General features: G+C 43.1%; 1 protein-coding gene and 1 long non-coding RNA gene across 3 annotated transcripts in view; one reads left to right on the top strand and one right to left on the bottom strand.

Moving 5' to 3' along the window:
- PPARGC1B (PPARG coactivator 1 beta) overlaps positions 1-19174 on the top strand; it is a 169897-nt gene that overhangs the window by 20043 nt on the left and 130680 nt on the right. The gene's annotated exons all lie outside the window — the stretch shown is intronic.
- Positions 7303-18480, bottom strand: LOC133380153 (uncharacterized). Its single transcript, XR_009761371.1, has 3 exons — positions 18243-18480; positions 16297-16413; positions 7303-7684 (listed from the first exon to the last, which is right to left on the bottom strand). It is a non-coding gene; the product is annotated as an uncharacterized LOC133380153 (long non-coding RNA).

Raw genomic sequence — 19174 nt, 5'->3', positions numbered from 1 at the left:
GCATGGTGCCTTGAGTATTGTGCCATTGTATCTTGTAGCACGGCTGGGGCTTGCTCTCAAGAGTGGGCAGAGGAATGTCACAAATAGTGATGGGCAAAAACCTCTACCCTCCAGCTCTTCTCAGATTGGCTTGGAATATATAGAGCTATTTCACCCCCAAATCAGAAAATGGCTCCATTTCATTTCTTCTGCAGCCCTCCCCCAATAAGCTTCCAAACCCTTTTCTGCCTTCCTGTCACTAACCTGTGGTCTGCTCCCACCTACCCACTAGCCTCCAATCTAGAGAATAATTTGGGGGAGGGGTGCACAATACTTGCTTCATATTAGAAGCAAACACTGTGAGTCACCAAGTCTCATATCCTGAGCTAAGGAATAACAGAGCTTGGGGACATCTTTAGTTACAAGGCTACATTGACAGAATGCTCCACCTACAATGTTCTGTAATGCCTTCTCATCAAACAATATGATTGGAGCTTAAATGAAATGATTGCATCCACACTTTATTTCATCTGGTGTACCCCAAGGTCCTGTCCATTCTCTCTCTCTCTCTCTCTCTCATTTTTTATATTGTAATTCACTCCTGTTTGATCTGGGTTTCCTCTCTTTCTTCACTCTTGAATTTGGAGCAAGAGGTTGTTCTTTCTCTTTGTGCTGGATTTTGGGGTTTTACTTTGAAGCACCAAGAGTCTCCTTCTAATGCCGGGTGTGACAAGACCAGAGCTTGGAAAAGTTACTTTTTTGAACTACAACTCCCACCAGCCCAATCCAGTGGCCATGCTGGCTGGAGCTGATGGGAGTTGTAGTTCAAAAAAGTAACTTTTCCAAGCTCTGGACAAGACAGAATGAATGACCCCACCACTGAGTCTTCTGAAACTCAGGGGAAGAGTGGGGTTGTTATTGCACCTCCCCCTGTGCTTTTGAGACACTCATAAAGGGTGAGAAGAGAGATTTGGGATGCTTCTGAAAGCTTCCCACTCAATGAGAGACTGATTCCTCTGCTCCACCAACTCCTCTACATCTACTAGAGGACTCAAGGAAGAATGACTATAGATAAGGACTCGCTATCAAGGCCAATCGAAATGTGTGGATCCCTGCAACTTATAACTAAAAAGTAGAGAGTATGTTCATGACAGATGCTCTTGGAGGTCACTGATTCATAGGGTCGCCGTAAGTCATAATTAACTTGAAGGCACATAACAACGACAAGAGAGTATGTGAATATGGAGAAGTGTTGCCCTATAGAAGGAGTGAGCAAACTTGCTTTCATCCTTCAGCTGAAAGTCCCAATAACAGTGCAGAGACCAGCCGTGAGAGGTGGGATCCAGCCCAATGTTTCAATGTTGAGTGAGAGACCTAGGGGGAAACTTTAGCCAGAAGGAGCCATAACACAACCATCATCCCATACGTTGAATGCCTTCTCCTTTTCTATGAATGTGAGCATCTGAAGAATAGATTAATGAAATCTGAAGAATAGCCACTTACTACCCTGTCCCTTCTTTTTCAGTGGGAAACTTAAGTGGTTAGGGAAAAGCCTTTCTCAGTTTCACCTGCATGTCTCCCAGCCCTGTTCACTCCATCCCAAAAGTTCATAAACCTGTAGCTCTCTTCAAGAATCCAGGCTGGACACATGAGGGCAAAATTTTGTAGAGGGACAGGGGTGTGTAGGTAGGCCCTGTCCTCAGCATTGCCAGGCATTTCTCCTCCACTCCAGTGAAGGTTGAAAGGGGGTTTGTGGACATGTTCAGACAAATGTGCTTACAATATGCAATGGCTGGAGGTGGAGCAGAGGTGCTTGGCAGGTACGCCCCCATCCTTCTATACACTGTTGCCCTTGTGTATCCAAACTGAATACCTCAATAGTGTTTCATTTTTTTAAAAAAAAGTCAAAGCATGGGTGAAACTGACGAGGCTTTCATGACCTTTTGGACATAGGAGACAGAAAGAAATGACAGTGGAATGGGCAGGCAAGTGATCCAAATTGGGGGGGGGATGCCCTTGTCATACTATTGCCAACCATGTCATGATCAAAGTACATCCACATTTACTGGCAGGGCAGTATAGGCCAACATCCAGAGCGGGCAAGCATGCTTCTCTATCACTAGCTGGAGCAGGTGCGCTAACACTTTAAAGTGGTAAATACATAACTTGTGAACAGTAGTAATGTGCATTAGGTGAAATCAGGAAAGATTCCTGAATGATCACAAGTAAAGCACATTATTAAAGCCTGTGTGATTTCAGCTGTGGTCTTTCTGTCAGATAGCATGTCTGTTTGAAGAAATGACATTTAGTCAGTATTCAGAAGTGTCATATTGTGTTGCTAGAAAAATAGTCTCTCCCCCCACCTTTCCTTCTTCAGTTATCTCACTGATTGTGATATAGATTGTAGAGTGGAATATGGTTGCATGAGTGAAACAAGCACCTCTTGGTGTAGTGCCCAGACTTTTACTATTCTGCTCTTCTGCATCCATCCTCAGCTAGATATATGGCGTTACGCAGGTAAGGAGAAAGGCAGATCTTGAGAGATTGAATTGCAGCAGAGTCCCCTCCTCCCATGATTCACTTGTGTCCTGTTGTGCCTTGGGGCAGACATGGTTTTGTTTTTTGTTTTTGTTCAACGTTCATGATGTCTGTGGCATTTTGCTCATTGATTTATTCTGTTTTTTATTATTATTGTAACATACTGCATGGCTTTCTTTTATGGTCCAATAGATTTTGCATTTAGAAGTGTTCCTATGTACTCCTATGCAACTGAAGTATGCACCAAGTCTCCGTTGACAGCCTATCACAGCAGAGTGACACTAATACTGACTTCACCCATATGCTCTCAGTTTTGGTCCAGAACCTGCTAGCTAGCCATTTTCTCTGAAGAGAAGCTTCATTTGATTTTGCATATGTGCCAGTGCAGCAATTGGCAAGAGGTACACTTTGTGTTGCCTGAGGCTCTACAACCATCTATCTGCCTATGTGTGTGTGGGGGGGGGGAGAGAGAGAGAGAGAGACTCTCTCCTTTGTGGTGCAGATACTTGGATTGAGGCTTTCCTGATTTAGACTCTGTTATTCAGCCAAGCTGCTTGAAGTGCTAGCTGATCGGTCTTGTGATTTCGTCTCTGGCTGACTGGAACGTGCACAGGATAAGGCTTGCTCTATATTTTCCACAGGGATGCAGAGGATCCCTTGGTTACTTGACTGTTTAGCTCTGTGGTTTTCCTGTTGTTGCCTTTTAAAGGCATCAATCTGCTAATAAAGGAAAATATGCTCAGAGTTTTGATTCTGCATAGCCTATTGGCCCCGTATGAAACATTCTCATTTTCTCTCTCTTACATGTGCACACACGCACCCCCCCCACACACACCTTCTTTCTTTCACCACCCCACATAGAATATTGCCACATCAGACATATGCTGTTCTGTCTTTCTATTAAGGTTCCTCAGTTGCTAGTTTTCCTATTTACTCATACCCAGCAGCATCATGTATCAGAGCTATTGAACTACATTGCTGTGTTTGCAAAGTATGCAGCTGATTTCATGCAAATATGTGTATGCTCAAAACTGATGGATGTTCTGAACTATCTGGAGAGTTAACCTATGGAAAGGAGGCTGTGGTTATTTTTTGCTTGTTTCCTTGCTTTTTTTTTGTGAATGACATTTTTATTAGCTTTTCCCCAAGTACCTCTCTTCATCACCAGTGGCCCAGTACTGAGGAACAGACTGGAGCAAGTTTCTTACCCTGTGATTCCACTATGATGATGAAATACCCTATGATGATAGTGAGACTGCAGTGGTGCAAGCACTCCTTTCAGCCCTCAGTGCTGTTTTGTCTCCTTTCCTCATATATTAAATATAAAGTATTTAATATAACAACACACCATTACAAAGTTAAGTTTGTATCATGACTAAGCTGTAGCATTTGTTTTTAATATCAGGGACCAAACCTGCAATATTAAGGGAAGATAGATGGAAGTAGTCCTGAGCAGGTACAGAGTGCATTTCTCTCACCATTGAGTAATTAGAGAGAGCCTTCACATAGGAGGAATTAAGGGAAGAGCCTCTGGCTGAGAGATTGATATGTGTAGACAAATTTTGGCTTTGGCATCATGATCCTAGTGCTTAATATTTTGTAAATATTGGGATCATGCTATTTTCTTTTCAGCACCTAGCATTGACTATGACAGTTAAGTGCTGAGAATGTACCATCTTTTTCCAATAGCCACCTGGCCTGCCTGGGCATGGAGGCTGGGAAAGTAAACCTATGCAGTTTTATGCCATGACATCAGAACCCATCATGCTTACAATGCAATAAATAGGGCCCTAAGTCTTTTACAAAGTCTATTTCCACTCTTGGATCCAGGATTTAATGCATGGCTGCTTAGAGAGGCTGGGGATTTCAGAGGTCAGTGGGGCTAATTGTAAGACGGAGAGCTGGTCAGCAGGGCCATGCTAGGGAGTTAAACCAATTGACAAGAGGAACCAGTTGAAGTCCATAGTGCTGGGATCTGGCTTGTAACTCTATCACCATACAGAAAACAGGCATAAATATGTTAAATTATTTTATTGCATCAATTATACTTTTCAGAAGTTGATCAAGAGCATGAGGCTGGAGAGAAGGCCCTTGTAAAATCCTTGCCTAGCTGAGTTCAGCAGATTGTGGGGTGGCAAGGGACTATGCCAGTTCCTAAAGTTCTGCCTTGTGTGGTGATTGCAATGTAGCTTCCTTTCTGTCCTTCAGCAAGCAGGGCTGTGGAGTCGGTATGTCAAACCTTCGACTCCGACTCCTCTATTTTTCTACTGTCCGACTCCGACTCGTTCATAAATGGCAAATGTATATTAGTTTTTCTACTGTCTGACTCCGACTCTGACTTCTTCATAAATGGCAAATGTATATTAATGTAATAATATTAATTAATTTAAATATTAAAATATTATTTTTATTTTGAAGTCGGAGTCAGTACATTTCTACCAACTCAGACTCCACCCAGAATTGCTTCCGACTGACTCCGACTCCACCCAAAATTGCTTCCGACTCCACGACTCCGACTCCACAGCCCTGTCAGCAAGCATGTCTGTGAATGTCAGTTTGATACAGAGTTGTGTGTCTATTGATGGAGCACTCCCACTTCCCCTCTAGTCTCATGAGTACTTTTTGGTTGCCTCCAGATTCGCTTTCATTAGACCTAATTCTGTTGTTTGATTTTATGTTGTGACTGCCAGCAGAAAAAATAACACATACAACTAGGTAGAGCCAATTTTGATTTGAACCCGCATGTTGAGGGCATTGTTATCCTGGGTAAGACTCCAGATAGGCAGGTGGACATTAGGAAGAGGGCAGTCATATCATCATCATCCAAGTGGTGCCAAAAAACCATCTGGGTGATTCACAGACTGTAAAAATATGTGGTCTTCCTTGTCCCGAGGAGCTTGTTCATCTGCCAGACAAAACACAAATGCAAAGAGCTTGTAGAAGAACAAATAGCTGGGCATCACTCATTCAGCCAGTTCCATGATCTTCATTGAGGTGAATTAAGGTGCAGCTGTGGCCATTTTCCTGAGGGCAGAACTGTGTCTCTGGCTTGTTGGGAAAGGGGCTTCATTTTTTTCTAAGCTTAAGTGCTGTATGAAACCCAGCAGGTGGTTTAATTCCTTTAGGAAAAGTAAAGCATTCGCAGTCCTGAAGTAATACCTGGGGGTTCTGTATTTTTAGGACAGATGTTTTTGGAGTGTAACTCCCATCATCCCTGATGGTTGGCCATGCTGGCTGGGGGCTGATGAGAGTTAAAAGTCCAACATTGTTGGGTGGGCCACAGGTTCCTTACTCCCAGGGCTGGCACCAGGCATGACTGAGCCCATGGGTACCAGCCTGCACTGGGCCTGCAGCACTGTGGCCCAACCCCCCCATACAGGCGTCACGGTGCTAATAACCCCCACTCACACATCCCACCTACCTCTCTCGTCCCTGTGAATGACGTGTGCACTGTGCGGGCATGCCTGCCATCAACTAAGATAGCAGCAGGGGCATTAGCCCCTTAGGGAAGCCTCTGCGGCCATCTTGGTTGATAGTAGGTGTGCACGCACAGCACTCATATCATTCACAGGGACGGGAGAGGTAGGTGGGGCATGTGTGCAGGCATATTGAACCCTGCACTTACTGTATGTTAGAGACACCTGGGAACTCCCTCTCTTGATCCACGGCAGGGTCAGGAGCTGACGTTGCTGCAGACTGCAGCATGGGAATGTGACCCTCCCACCCTAAGGGGGGGCTCTTCAGGGGGCCCTCTGGGGCACAGGAGCCCTCAGCCAGGGCCCGACCTGGCCACTCTCTGGCTCCAGCCCTGCTCGCCTCCTATCTTAGGGGGAATTTCCCAGAGGAGTTTGTCAGGTAGGGATATGGAGAATGAGGAATACCAGCTGAGTCTGATTGCTCCTGAAACTTAGGCCAGTAGTTTCATTAAAATATTCTGCCTGTTATCCACTGTCCAGACCACTACTCTTGAAGGCCTCAAATGGTTCAAATGAAAGCTCTATGCAGAGGTATGGAGGAAAGGCCTATGCCCATTCAGTTGCCCATCTGCAACTTATTTACTTTTTGTATGTAAAGGTAGCCGTGAACCCTAGGCTCCTCAAGCCTAGTCGGACATACTGTTACATTCATTTAATTAATTAATTAATTAATTAATTGCATGTATATACTGCCTTTCTGCCAAGGTATTTTACAGTTTTAAAATACTAAAACAAACAAATGGTATAAAACATATAGAGCAACAGGAGTCCCCTCAGACTGATGGATGGTCTCTGCAGGAGTTGATGGCCTGTTTCCCCTCACTTCTACCTTCCCTCAGGACACAGAGGGCTTAAGTAGCCTCAGCAAAGGCGGGGAGGGACTGCCTCAGCAGTTCTTAAGCCTTTGGCTCTTAATATAGCCCAAATGAATGCTGAAGATGGCATCTTTACAGGTAGAATCTGAGACCTGACAAGAGAATGAGCAGGGATGAGTCCCTTGGAGCTCAGCTAAGCTACAAGATCCTCCTTGGTGAGAATATTTTTTTAAAAAAACCTGACCAGTTCCCGGTAGTGGTAGGCTGCCTGAAATAGATTGGTATACATGTAACTCAGTGTACACTCAGGCGAATCCCAAACGCCTTCCTTTCCCAATCCCTCCTCCTTTTGCTTACTTTCCTTGACAATCCTCTGTCGCTGTCTTGTGAAGAAGTGATGAAGTTGTCATGGTAACCAGTATGGTTGCAGTCTCATGGTGTAACTCCCATGCAAGACACACTAGTAATCTAAAAATAATAAGCCCCTGCTCATTTCTGTGAGAGGCTGATCTGGGTTTTGTTTTGGGATAGGAGAAGCAGATGTTTATAAGAGGGGAAATACCTTTTAAAAATGAGAGAGAGAGAGTTTTGTCGTTCCCAGCCATGTCAGAGCTTTGGGATGTCAACTTTACCTCATGACAAAGTGGCAGGGAAAATACATGATGTTTCAGGGATAGCTTAGGAGCATTTCATCCTCTTCACTCAAGACCTCGCATATATAAAGAAGCCCAAGAAAGCACACTGTTCCTCTGGGAAAGATTGCAGTAGGAATCGGATTGAAAGCTGCCACACTCTACTGTTTGTTGGAGTAAATGAAGGAATTCCACACTTCAGACTTGATGATGTATCAAGCTGCCTTCTGTGGCATAGGGCAACCTGTATAATGTGGAGAAGTAGTGTAGAAATTTAAGACCTGGTCCTTGATTTTTCCTTTCAGAGTGCCGCATTTTGTAGTTCTAGTGGTGAGAAAAGCACTCAAGGAAGTCTACTAAAATCTCTGGAATTTACAGAAGTGAGATCTTTCTTGCCTCCCATCCCACACGCAGACAATGTTCACTTCAGTGGCTTGCCAACTTTTCCGTTTAAGTGTGGGCAACAAATGCCTAAAAAGACCTCTTTATCAAAGTGGAAGCAAAATTGTGGTTTTGCCATGGTGGCTTTCCTGTATGCACTTAATCATGTGAGTTTGTTTTATCCTTCTTTCCCTCCTAAGAGTGCCATCTTTATCTTCTCTCAAGCTCAGACTGCACCAGAGACATATTTCTTTTCCTCTGAACATCCATGAGGAAAACAGGTTGGCATGTTTCAAACTCAACGCTAGGAGCAGTCTCTGAACTGGTAGGAAGGTGGATCTGCACTACTGAACTAAGATATGACTTTTGGATCTTTATGTTAATATATTTGTGGGATTAGGGCTTCTCTGGCTCCAGACTGATTGTCCTGCAAGTCTTATTTCAGGACACTTTAAAGCAAAACTATGGACCTGTTGACTTGAGGGTATCTGAAGGTGCAGTCCATGGAGCAGCCCAATTCTGGCCTCTGGGATCAAGGTGGAGAATCTCAGTGTTGTTCTAAGATCATGAGATAAACACACACACACACCTTCATTTTTTTAGTTTGTCTTAACAATATTTTCTTAAATGAAAAAAGCAGTAAATTCTGGAGTCTTCTGCATTTTGTGTACTTTCTTGCTTTGAACTCTAATTAAAGAGACACTGAGATAATGTTTGTACAACTCTTCTTTTTCTTAAGCATGCAGTGCTTAAGAATTCCTTTGAAATGGTAACATTTGCAATAAACTCAGTAAACTTTGGCTGGTGTCACTGTGTCTTTTTACCTCTGTACAGTACAAATGAAGATGATTCTTGCACATTCTATTTTGTGCTCATTTGGGGATTACTAGTGCAGCTCTGGGAACCCATTCAGACAACCATTTTACCGTCCATTTGCGTGAAGCCTAGTAAAATCCTCTTTAATCATTTGGCTTTATGGATTACAGTCTTTAATTTAGCATCTGAAGTTTAAACCGTGCAATGGGACTGTAACATGTTAACAGCAAGATCATATCAGTGTTCATAATATCTCAGGCATACTAAACCTGAGCTTCTGGCAGTTACTGCTCTCAGGTTTTGGAAAAGGCATAGGCATGCATTCTGCCAACTTGAAGCTTCTCAGCTAGTTGTAATTCCACTGACATTTGGGTATGTTTACAGCTCACCATATGAGAAGTGTTGGCCTTCCTGGGAAGATTTGAAAATGTCTATTCTGCAAAGCCCCTTTTCCTTCTCTTTCCCAGTCTCAGGAAGTATCAAAAGGCATCCCTTTTCCTCTTCTTCTCCTGTAACCTTCCTATTTTAATCCTCTTCACCTCCTTCTAGGTATAGGAAGGTGTCAGACCTTCCTCTATGTAGCACAGTATTGCTGATACTGACTAGCAGAAGCTCTCCAGTATTTCACACAACAGTCTCTCTCAGCAATACCAGAAGATGCTGGGGAGTGAACCAGAGACCTTCTGCATGCAGAGCAGATGCTCTACCACTGAACTATGGCCCTTTTGCTTCTCTTCTTTTTCTCTATCGTATGTGGATTAATCTTGAGACCCTTTATGTAAGAAAGGGTTGGACAAGCTGCAGCTATCCGCCTAATTTTATGTGGCTGGCAAAGGGGGGTGGAATGGGAGGGAAAGTGGGTGGCAAAGAGAGAGACAGAAGGTGGTGTCCTGCCCATTGCTGGCATGTGGCTCCTGACAGATTACCTCCAAAGGGAATGCAGCACTCGATAGAAAAAAAGCTTCCTATTCCTGCTGTAGGAAGGACAAGATTCCTGTCACATTAACAGCTATGTTCAAAATGAATTCCAGCTTTTCTTGCCCCTGCATGTCAAGCAGCATCTGCCAGATTTCAGTGGGATATATTGTATGCTTAGAATTGCAGCATTAAAGTTGTAGGAGTTTTGTACTACTTTGTGTCTTGTCACAATGCTACTAAGGGATGAATTTCCTTATTTTGCAGCACACAAACACCTAGCTACAGTAATCTGAGAAAAACCACCATGTTTTATAGAAAAATGAAGAGCAGAGACGTATAGTTAAAGATATAAAGCAAGAATTTCTTCAGGAAACAAAGTGCATGTATATGTGAGCGTCATATGGAAGCATTAAAATGGTAGTTACAAGCTGAATGAGAATTTAAACACACCAGTTAAAGCATCAGGTTTGCCATGTCATGTTCTAGGAAAAGCTACCTGCAAAATATGTACATGAAACTATTTATATTTATGCAAAAGGATATATAATTTGAATTTAAGGGTGTGCTTATGGACATTTTTCCTGTAGAAGAACATATGCCTACAGTTGTTCATGCAGTGGCATGTATGACTATTTGCATTATGTAGTAACACTACCGGTAAGAGTTTACAGGGTGATTTAATGGACAGCTTTGGGGATTGGTTCCAATTCCATCTTCAATATGACACTGTAATTGGTGCCACCTGCTTTCTTTCCCATTCCCTTTCTATTATTCAGCATTGCAACACTAAGGGAAGGGCACTGGAGTTCTTCAGATATAGAGCCTTAAAACGGCATCTTCTGGGATTCCCACATCAAGGAAGAAAATGTGAGTGTAGATGTAAGCAAGAACAACAACCCTGGTGTGAGGTGAGGAAATGAACATACACTATGCAGACAGAGCTAATCTGTAGATAATTTTATTCTTAGATTCCCATTGCTATTTGATGAATATGGTTGAATGTAGTGTTTGTGTTCGAAGAAAGATGGTTCCCTTAGAGGGACAGGGTTCTTATGACCTCAGCAGTGAACGGCATCCCTCAGAACTTGCTAATAGAGGTGAAGGGCACAGTTTTGCTATGCTGAAGCTATTGTTAATGCCAGACAGGCACAAGGAATGCATGAACTGTGGGTAGGAAGAGATAAAAAGTGGAGAAGTGCTTTTTATCCTTTGGGTAAAATGATCCAAGATCATAATGTTTGGAAAAATCTTGAGTTTAGTGTGGCTGAGGGTCACTCTACCACTGGTTCTTGTACTGAGGTTTTTACATCCATTACTGAAGAATAGGGGAATTCAAGCAGAGTCAGGAGCTACCTATTGAGGAATGATCGAGCTCTCAAGTTCCTGCACCAAGCAGAGTTGGATAGATGGTTACAAGGCCTGCTCCAGCTCTGGGATTCTATCAAACTCTGTTAAAAAAAAATCGGTGCCAAGCTGTTCTTCACCCATTTCCCCAATTGGGTTGTCAGATTTTTATCAACCTTGTTTCTATATCTTTAAAAGAAGCCTGACCCACAGAAATTGAGAAAGTGAAGCTCTAGGACAGAGATGGGAGACTTATGTCCCTCCAAATGTTAGACTCCAACTCCCATCAGCTCCAGCCAGCATGGCCAAAAGCCAGGCTTGATGGGAGCGAAAGTCCAGCAACATCTGAAGAGCCACAGGTTCCTTATCCCTGCTCTAGGAAAAACTAGGAGTTTATTTATGGGCTTTGGGATGATATTAAAAGACATAGGAGCGAGGCTAGAAAAGAAACTGGCAACCCTGCCCATGGTTTGGATCATAGCCTTGCCTGATGCCATCTGGTCATCTTGCCAGGTTTGGTGAAAATGAAATACGTTTCTGTAGGAAATGATGGTTGTATCAATCTAAATAGCCCTATTAGGTCACCAGCACAGTAACCCTAAACTTTAAATCTGTTGAAAGCTGTTGATATCAGTGAGTAAAGACTGCATGGTCAGGCTGCAATCCTGTGCATAGTTTCTCAGGAATTAGTCTCGTAGAACTTGGTGGGACTTATTTCTGAGTAAACTTGCATAGAATCAGGCTACTTGTATTTTGTACACTGTATTTTGGGAGGACCTGTTGGATCTCACACTGCTGACAGACGTTCCTTCATTCTTTTTGTGTTTTAAACTTGCTCTGAGAGCCTACAATTTTCCTGACATTTTCAACAGTTAAGATGGTAAAGTTTTCACAGCTTTCAGCTAAGACTGCACAGTGGCATTTTGAACTCATTACTTCATATCCTTCCATTGGTAGCAGTGGAAGAACATTAATTTACAACTCTATATCTACTAGTTAAGGTGTTGATTATATTTGTTCCATGTGCACCATTTTAGCCTATAGTTATAACCAATCTTGGATTTGACAACAAATCTAGAGTCCTTGTTACTTCTAGTGCAGATTTGACTGACCATTGGCCAACTGTAGCATAGTGCAAGACGGGATATTAGATTGAGCTGGAGATTGTGGGCTTCGTATTAAATGGAGCATGAATCTACCTAATTATATGCTGGGTGAAATGCTAGTCTTCTCTGATAGGACAAAAGTTGAATGGGTTTTAGGGATTGTTCAGGTTTAGCATTAGATTGCCACCTTTTTCCTGACCGGTTACATGTCATGCAGAAATTCAACTGGTAGTTTTCCACAGCAATGAGAAAATCTTCACCTGTATAATGATTGTGTACCGTGCAGCTGCTAGAAGGCACAGGAACTATCCTATGAAAAAGCTGGCATTTTAAATATTACCTTATCATTAGATCATGGATTTTTAAAATACAAGGAGTTGGTGGAATTGTTGAGGTTTTCATTTGAGCTTTTGCAACTTGCTCATTTATTGTATTTTAGTAGGTGTATTATAGAGATCTTTTCCAGCCCAATGGTAGGAGATTTATTTTTTGCTTGGCTGTGGAGGGGCAGAGCAGAGCAGGCACTGAAAAAAAAAGGAGGTCTTTGGGGTCAATGGTTTCTTAAAAAGTAGTTCTGCCAGTATATTCTCCTTTCCCATTTCCTTTTCAATGGAAAGGTTTGGAAATTTGGGTGTGTATATGTGAATGAGTGAGGGCGGGCAGGGACAAGGTCAGACAGGCACTGAACGACACTAATCACATGAGGTCTGTTGCCGTCTTGTTACAACCAGGTAAAATATTACCACTGTGTGTAACTGCAAAACTGCTGAACTTTCACCTAGAGCCTGTTGCTCTTAACTTTGTAGGAACAGGCAAGAGCTCAATGCCATTGCAAAATTTCAAAGACAAGTGAAAGCAGACCAAAGGTGAAAGATTTGCATATCAGCGGCTATCTTCCTTGTACTGATTGCTGTTCTTCCCATGACTGACATCTTGACATTGACAGAATCACTGAGAATTTGCAAATAGTGAATAAAAAAGTAGATGGGATTATGCTTTTGCTTATCCCGTATACATCTGAAGTAAACTCACACAGAGCTGATTTGAGTATATGCACTGATGTTGCAAGAGTAGTTGGCTATAACTTTTCTTCCCTCAGCACTGCCAACTCACTTTTTTTGGAGCATTGGGATTCCTAAAGTGGATCAAGTGTCCTCAATTCTACCTCATTTGCATTTGCCTTCTTTGACGGGAATGCTCCGTTTCCCATTTTTCATGTATGGCTCTGGGCCCTGCACCCGGTCTGAATCTGTCAGATGGGCAATTGGTTTGTGATGATCCACTGGAGACAGCTCCAAATGTTGAATGATGCAGGGATTTTGAATGCTGTTTGGGACCCTTCCTTGAGTCTTTCTTGGCTGCAGGTAAATTTGAATTGGTAGGTTTTCTTCAAATAACATTTGGAATGTGAGGTGGTGGTTTCTTCCTCCCTACAGATGACCTATCTGGATGTTATTGGACCTGGCTAAAAGGGTTAGTCTCTATGCCTTTTCTCTTTGTCGCTCTGCTTGCAGATTCATAGCCATTTTAACACAGCCAGAGCTCAGCCGTTCAGTCTTGTTCCCATTCCTTTTACAGTATGGGCTGCTTGCCTAAGGAAGCCCAATAATCTTCTCTGTCCTGCTCCTTTCCTTCTTTGGTTGTCCTGACTGTGCTGTGCCCTGGCACCCATTCCCTCTTTCCAGAGCCTGAATCTAAGGCTACCCCATCCAGTTCAAACAGAAATAAAAGCAGTAGGAGAGGAAATAGCTCCTGACAAGTGTTTATCAACAATGCGGTTATGCAGGTCTCCTGGGGTATGGATGGAGACCAGCAAGGAAGATAGAGGATTTCTTTTTTATCAATATAAGCTTGTCTTTGCCAGCACTTGACAATGGATGCCAGTTGGCTGCCTAGGTGGCTTCTCAGATTCAGAAAATGGAAGTGTTTTATAGCAGCAAAGCTCCCCTTACAGCCATTAAGTAATTTGTACTTGGATAACTGAGACTTGGCCAGGAGACCATTACTTTATAGGATCACAAACAGGGGAAATGACCAAATTTTCCATGTGATATGAGCGTAGGATTGAAATAGGGGCAAAGCTATTCTTTAGCATGTCTGAATTGTTCAGAATTTCATGCACAGTCCACCAGTTACTGGAGAATCAGGTGGCTGGTTCAGAAATCTGTTGTTATCATTATTATTGCTAAGTCACTTTCCTCGCAAAACAACCCAAAGCGACTTACAACAATAAAACAGTAAAACCAATTGTAACAAACCCATTAAAAACACCAAGAACAATACAACAACCTGAAAACACATCAGTACAGATAAAGACAGGTCTTGCCACATTAAAAGAGGCCATTGATACCTGAAGCCCTTCAAATTAAGCGCAAAAAGCCAGGGTAAAAAGGAAGGTTTTTGCCTGGTGCCTAAAAATAGATAATGATGGTGCCTGGTGTACCTTCCTCAGGAGAGCATTCCACAAGCAGGGAAACACCCTTTAAAAGGCACTCATGTTGCCATCCTCCACATCTCCCTTGAAGAGGACACTTGGAGAAGGGCCTCAGATGGACGCAGGGTCCGGGCTGGTTCATGTTGAGAAAGGCAGTCCTTGAGGTATTGGGATCCTGAGCCATATGAGGCTTTATAGGTCAAAAACAGCACTTTGAATTGAGCCCTGAAACTAATTGGTAGCCAGTGCAGTCATGTCAGAATTGGTGTTATATGTTCTGACCATCCTGTCCCGGTCAACAATCTGGCTACTGAATTCTGCACCAGCTGCAGTTTCTAACCCGTCTTCAAAGGCAGCCCCACACACAACACATTGCATTAATCCAACCTAGAGGTTACCAGAGCATAGACAACTGAAGTTAGGTTGTCCCTACCCAGATAGGGACGCATCTGGGCCACCAGTTGAAGCTGATGAACGGCACTCTGTGCCAGAGGCCATTTGAGCCTCACGTAACCTGGGTTCCTACTGGAAGGGAGGGTGGGATATAAATCTAATAAATAAATAAGTGACAGTAATGGATCCAGAAGTACCTTCAACCTACATACCTGCTCCTTCAGATGGAATGTAACTCCATCCAGAGCAGGCCACATGCCATCCATCTACTCTAGGGAATTACCTGCTAACAGTGCCTCAGTCTTGTCTGGATTAAGCTTCAGTTTATTGGCTCTTATCCAGTCCAGTACCACCTCTAGGAACTTAGGCAGCTGCCTTATACTGAATTGGACCATTAACCATCAAGTTTAGTATTATCTACTCAACACTGACAAGCAGTCTCTTTCCAGAATTTCACACGGGTGTTTCCCACCTCATCCTGGAGATGCCAAGAATTGAACCTGAGACCTTCTGCATGCAAAGCATATGCTCTATAACTGAGCTGTAGCTCTTTCCCTGAGAATAAGAAAAAACAAAATGTTTCTTCTTGTGATTGGAGAGGCTATGCTTGTGAGGGTGCAAAAGTTCAGGACTACTTATTTTCAGCTGGGTAGGGATGCATGACCAGTGTTTGTGGCTCATGTGCTGCTGCTTGCTTGCACATCAACAGAACACCCAAGCTGCAAGGTCTGCACTGCACTGCTTCTGTCGTTGACATCCTAGAATCTGTGCAACTTCAGCAGTAGAATCAGTGTTGGATTTTCCATATTGTACTGACCTTGAATGATAAGATACATCATACCTCCAAGCTTTTTCTTTTCTCATCTTGCATCTGGAGGGCTACAGGTTCCCCAAACCAGATCTACTCTCCAGTATCTTAGGTGGCTCTCCAGTATCTTAGGTGGAGGTCTTTTACATCATCTACTACCTGATCACTTTGACTGGAGATGCCAGGGATTGAATCTGGGTCCTTCATATAAAATTTAAGCTCTGCCACTGAATTACAGTTCTTCATACAATAATAGCCTAGTTCTCACTTTGGGAGTAAAGCTGTGTGTGGACTGTATCACTTCTGATTGCAGATTGGGGCTTCCATGAATAAATGCTCCTAGACCACCCCCCCCACCCCCCCACACACAGACACAGACACTAACAGGTCAGGAAGAAGGGTTCTAGCCTATCCTCACTAATATGCCCAGCTTCCTATGTGTAGGAATCCCTTTTTTTTAAAATGGACTTATTAGGTCATGGGAGTGCCTGTGTGAAGCCCGAGGTGGTACAGCCCAAATATAGGTTTGCTACCTCAGCGAGAACCAGGCCTTTTACAACGCAATAGCCCACATGCACTGTGGAATTTCTTCTGCTTAGGAAACATTTCCCTTTGTCTCTCTGTAGATATGCAAGTCTACAAACAAGACCACTTACCTTAAGGCTAAGGCTGCAATCCTTATCTGGAAGTGAGGCCTGGTGAATAAACTGGAACATGCATAGAATTGGGCTGTAAGTGTCCAGAACTTTCCATAAGCAAGAGGCTGGTAGTTCCTGGGCAAAAGAAAAAATGTTTCTTCATAAGATGGAAAGTAAATGTCCATGCTGTTTGGTTAATGGAGTCATAAGTATTCATGCATAATTTGAGAACTGAACACACTTTGAAGATCAGGAAATTGGAGAACTTAAACTAGACTTATAAGCTACGTCATCTATGTCCTTGGATTTATTTATTTACATTTACATCCTGCCTTCCCCTCCAAGAGACCAAAGCAGCCTGGTGAAGTAGGTTAGACTGAGAAGTGATGGCTGACCCACAACCACCAAGTGAGTGAGATTTATGGCTGGGTGGGGATTTGAACCGAGGTCTCCTCAGGCCTAGCCCAGCACTTTAACCACTATGCCACACTGGCTCTGATGATCCTGGTGATAGGATGGCTTCTAGATTTCTGCACCTCTGATGACTTGCTGGTTGCTGGGTGTAGTATGAAGCCCACAAACAATAAACACAATACAAGACTTACAATTCTGTGCATTTTTATTTCAAAGTAAATCCCATGACATTCAGTGGAACTTACTCCCTAGTAAATGTGTTTAGGATTTCAGTATTATTCTGTCTTTCATAATGCTTTTTATTTTTACATAGAAAAGCAACCTTTAACTCAGTCTGTTTGATAATCATAATTCAATTTTAAGAGACTTGAGTGGACTTCAAGTTAGTTTGTATTACATCCAGATGTTCTTCTGTTTTAAAAGAGATAATGTAATGCTTTAAAAAATCTGAAGAAAAAAGAGATTTAAAAATATATGTAATGATTTTTATCCAGCCTGGATAACAGGTTACAAGAGGCATGGAAATGGGTATGTGACTGCCTAGGACATGTGACTGCCTAGTAGGGTTGCCAGGTTCAATCCCTGAGACTGATCCTGTATCTTTAGGAGAAAAGAAAATCAGCCAAGTGCAGGTGTTCTTGCAACACTGGAATTGTGAAAACCACAAGGTGGAATTCTTCCTCCCCCCTGCACAACTTTTAAAGATACAAAAGACCTCTTGGAGGCTGGGCCTGGCAACCAAGAGGTCTTTTGTATCTTTAAAAGTTGTGCAGGGGGGAGGGAGAATTCCACCTTGTGGTTTTTCCCATTACAATGTTGCAAGAACACCTGCACTTGGCTGACTTTCTCTTCTCCTAAAGATACAGAATCAGTCTCAGGGATTGAACCTGGCAACCCTACTGCCTAGTGGAGTCATTGTGTAAGCCCCAACCAACTGAGGAGTGTGTTGCTCAGCAGTTAAGTCTAGTGAGAACCTTTCCAAGCCTCTTCTCCCTTTGAGTTGATCTATGCATGAAACTAACTAGTGATGTGAAACCAGCATGAACTCCAGGGTGAAAGGCTGCTTGAGTTGCAAAGGGGTCAATTTGAGCTCAAGCAGTTCTGTGTAACGGGGTCTCTGAGGGGGTTACATTTCAGCCGAGAAGGAAAATATCTTGTCGTGTTTCAGCCTTGAAATGTCACAGTCTGAAATAAAAGAAGACCAAACTCAGTTTGGGGTAGAACTCAGACCCCTCTTAGTGAGGTCCAAATCCCACTGCACTCCATAATGCATCCTTGGGTATGAACACAAAAATGTGGTGGAAATTGTTTTAACACACATTGCCTGTGTTCTGTGGTATTTTGTTTTCAGGGCAGAGAATGTCTGTCAAAATTAGCTCCACCATACTTGGAATCCCTGTCTGTTTACCCTTAGAATAATTAGCATCAAATGAATGACCCTTCAAAGGTCAGTAGTTAGTGTGGATCAGGCCACAGGATGGTTGTAACTGCAGAATCTCAGTGGGACTACACTCCTCTTGCATACACACAAACATACACAACCTTCCCACCTGCTCTCCTTGCTCTCCCCAGCCTGCTCGCTCCCCTTCTGCCTTCTTCCCTCCCAAGACATCTGGATCCTTGCGTATCCCAGGATGTTTATCTGCAACCGTGGGAGAGTTTTTGGAGCATGCGTGGCTATTTCTTTGCTGTGAGGAAGGACAGAAGGAGCCAGATGAGATGTGAAGGATGCACAGCTGTTCTGCTGATTACAGCCTGGTTTCCACTGTAGTCTGATTTGCCAGCTCTACAAAGTATTATTTATATTTGGAAACCTTCTTCTAAACCAGCCTTCGGAATCAGATGAATATTGCTGGTTGCTGCCACCTGGAAAGAGGAGGGCCTCTGGGGTATTTGCAAGAGTCAGGACAGGAGCAAGATCCTGTACCTAGCACTGGGCAGGCACAATGAGATAATTCCCTGTGGAGATGGGGAAGGTGAGGTAGAGCTGGACTGCCACAGATTTTCATTGCCATTCAACAGAGTTGAAAGGTTGTTCCTCTGCCCTCTTCCTCCCTGTGCTTTCAGAATCCTCTTGAATTGCTGAAGATCCAGGGTCTGCTTTTGCCAACTCTTATTTTAGCTTATTGTCTCTTTGCCAACTTTGGCTGGCATGTATGATGCTTTCAAAGCTGAGTGGTCTGTTACCCAACTATAAGAGGTAAAAGGTCCCCCCCCATCCTGATGTTTAATAATATAATCTCCCTCTAGGTTGCCTAAAGTTCTGGTCATGTGCCCAGCTACAGCAACGCCCCCTTCCCCCCTCCACATTCAGTCTTGTGACACTGATTTCATGAATATCTTTTATTCTAGATCAATTTTTAAAGGAGAGACTAGCACCCTTTTCCTCTTTCTACCCTTTTTCTGCCCTTAATTTCCTTTGCTTTATTTCCTGTACAGGATTATCCCTTTTGGCATATATATTTGTCATATATATTTTAAC

Source organism: Rhineura floridana, chromosome 3, assembly GCF_030035675.1.
Source record: "Rhineura floridana isolate rRhiFlo1 chromosome 3, rRhiFlo1.hap2, whole genome shotgun sequence".
Classification (NCBI taxonomy): domain Eukaryota; kingdom Metazoa; phylum Chordata; class Lepidosauria; order Squamata; family Rhineuridae; genus Rhineura; species Rhineura floridana.
Note: the sequence above shows the minus strand (reverse complement) of the source record. Positions and strands in the feature narration are given on the sequence as shown.